Source organism: Austrofundulus limnaeus, unplaced genomic scaffold (genome assembly GCF_001266775.1).
Source record: "Austrofundulus limnaeus strain Quisiro unplaced genomic scaffold, Austrofundulus_limnaeus-1.0 Scaffold253, whole genome shotgun sequence".
In the NCBI taxonomy this organism is placed as follows: Eukaryota; Metazoa; Chordata; class Actinopteri; order Cyprinodontiformes; family Rivulidae; genus Austrofundulus; species Austrofundulus limnaeus.
Genome location: NW_013952655.1, coordinates 559050 through 562094, shown reverse-complemented (window position 1 = coordinate 562094; position 3045 = coordinate 559050). Strand labels below are relative to the sequence as shown.

Here is a 3045-nt window from a genome sequence, read left to right as displayed (position 1 = left end):
TGTGTACCTACCTGATAAATTTTACCATATTTAATATAAAAAATACTCTCAGGTTTTTGCTGGTGTTTCTTTGATTTTAATATTAGACTGACTTTTTTTTAATGAAACAAATAACTGATTGAAAAAGCAACGTCCATCTTCCTCTACAGAAAATGTGCTGCAAATCGTAACATTCCTGTTGATTCAGGAAATTCATGTCGGCCCCACTAATAATATTCACTCTCACGAGCCACTAGTGACAAACAGAGAAATATTWATCTACACCTTTCTGTGAAAGAACACCTGCATGGCTGCAGTTTATCATTTTCCTTTTCATTTTCAGATGAAAGATTTTCGCTGCAGCCTTTGTCTGATGACAAAGTATCCTCTGACATTACTGTGGCAGACCTGGACACGTGTCCGTACGAACAGAGCGCAAGGTGACGACCACCCCACCCCACCCCACTGCTGCAGTATGAGTCACGTGACGTGACGCACCATATTTCAGCAAGACTGCGACTAAACAGGGGCTTAAAACATCTCAGGAGACGCCCCACGTTACGGACGTGTGATCCGACCACCTCAGCTCAGACACACCTGTCTGTTGCACCTCCACTAAAAAAAAACAACACAGCTCAGCGAGGTCAGTATTAATAAACGACACGTTACTGCTGCTGTGGTGCTGACTGACAGCTTCATGGACCACCCAGCTGCAGAGTGGGACTCCTTTTGGGTTTAAACTTGATACGACCATGTTAAGAGTCTGATTATTTTTGAATCTTAATTCTAATTTGATTTATTTTGACCTGTTGGACGTGATTAGAGATCAACTCATTCTGCAGGTTCTCTCTRGCTCGGTGCATGTTCATGCTCATTAATTATTAGCACGCCACAGACCCCCAGGCCCACCATTTTCACACCAGGGTATAATTTATGATAATGATCRCCATAACCCAACTCTAATGGTTTGTGTTTTACAGGACTGCTGCAGCCAGGTGTCAGGGGAGCAGGTGAGCCTCAGATGAAGTCTGATGTGAAGAATTTGGATGAGAGGAAGCGTAGCTTGTAGGAGCACCGAATCACRCAAACACACAACTTAACATCAGAAACAATAAAATCTTCATCTCAAATGTAACTAAAAACATTACAYGTGGGTTTTATTTGGACATGTAAAACATGCACATTCATTGTTTACTCAAATATCCTCTTAGTGTTTTCTAACAAGGTTAGCTTGCAGCAGCTCTGGGATGCTAATGAGGRAAAAAAAATGCTGCAGTCTGTGACCTTCAGCAAAACGAGGAGCGGTTTTCTGACTTTGCAAAAGCAGAGCATGGTTAAAATAAATAAATATAGGAGTTTAAGATTAAAGATGGAGGGCTGATTAGCATCCCTGCAGCAGATGTGGGCCTGCAGTGCCCTTCATCAGCTGAAGGGTGACCTTCATCAGACATGGCTGCATCTTTAGCTGGAAGCTATCAGCTAGCTCAGGATTTCTCGGGATCTTTGCAGGAATTTTCACACGACTGTCTGTATTTATGCCTTTTTTTATTTCCCTGAAGCAATCTTCTCAGGAGGGTGAATGAAGTTATATCTAATCTGATGAAAACAAGGACAGATTTGAGTCAAGCTGCGCAGAATCRTGTCCCACATTATTTCTGCCCTGCGATGATGTGCAAAAACAGGTCCACCAGTCCTTAAATGATGCTCCTGTTGGGCATCAAAGTGGGTTTTTTCACATCTGAACGTCGTCATCTGCCAGACTTCATCATGAGGACGAGAAGCACGTAGTTTCATCAAAATATGGACGAGGAGGACCGCGTTCATTCATTCATTGTGAAAAAAAGGAGGATTACCGACCGGACCGGCCTGATGGATCTGCTTCTTAACATGTCTGGTCTACAAAATGGAGTCTGCTAATCTACTTCTGCGAGCTACTAAGGCCAGAGTGACGTTAGTGTAATCCGTACGACTTGAAATGAATGAATTAAATACGGTCATTTCTTTCCAGTGCAGCGTCGAGCAAAAACCTGCAGCTTACGAGTTTATTTCGTTTAGTGAACGACRGCATTAACCGAGCCTCTCATCCAGTCATGATGACGCATTCCCTGCCAGGTCTCTCTTCCTGCGCCCTAAAGAGCTTTCTGGAAAAACAAAYAAATACCTGGACGGTGCAAAAACATCCAGCTAATTCATGTTTGACTGTTCCTCCAGTGATAGAGCACGATTAACCTTGAAGGTAAAGATGGAGATCAAAACTGACGTGAACCCTCTGTTGTTGTGCCTCTCAGAAAACCCGGACCTGATTTTACTCACAGTTATTTAAATTAAAACAACATTCAGTCTGTAGGGTTTTAGTGTAAAAACAGAGGAGCCCTGAGTCGTGCAGAAAAAACTCTTCTTACCTCGATGCTGATGTGTGCTCACGAAGTCTGCGCAGTCCTCGGCTCAGAGCTGGTTTCCGTTTATATAGCTGCTGGGTATGGAAGACCCAAACTGACATAACTAAAAATAAAAGCACAAATAAATAAATAAATAAATAAATAAATACACTTAAAATGCACGAATTAAATTAAAAAAAGAGATCTTTATCTCCTGTTTTATATTTTAATTGACTTTTATATTTATTTTTCCAGGTTAGTTCCAGTAAATTAGTCTATATATTTGAACACATAATTTAAATTTTACTGTTTTGTAAAAAACAAAAACACGTTTTTTTTTGTTTGTTGTTTTTCCTTTTACTTGTAGGTGCACTTGAGTCTCTTAAATATTTTTATTTAATTTCTTCATTGTTTTATCCCCACACGTGTTTTTATTTCCATGTAATGTTTTTACATTTCTCTGTCTCCTGTTTTAACTTTACGTTATGCATTTCTGCCTCATTATGCAAATAAGGCAGGCTGCCCTTCTTGGGTCAGCACCTCTACTTTTGTTCAGAAGATAGGAAGATCTGAACACCTGTGTGTGTGTGGTTGTGAGCATGTATCTACAAGATTTCTCCAATGGAATATATAATAGTGACTGTGGAGGACCACAGACCCTACCCTCAAGGCCCGAGGCAGATATGAG

At 40.8% G+C, this 3045-nt stretch overlaps 1 protein-coding gene across 1 annotated transcript in view; it reads right to left on the bottom strand.

The window, feature by feature from the left end:
- gapdhs (glyceraldehyde-3-phosphate dehydrogenase, spermatogenic) overlaps nucleotides 1-2418 on the bottom strand; it is an 18591-nt gene extending 16173 nt beyond the window's left edge. The window contains exon 1 of the mRNA XM_014020479.1: nucleotides 2382-2418. The gene's annotated coding sequence lies outside the window, so the exon portion shown is untranslated. The remainder of the gene's footprint in view (nucleotides 1-2381) is intronic.
- Nucleotides 2419-3045: the final 627 nt, after the last annotated feature.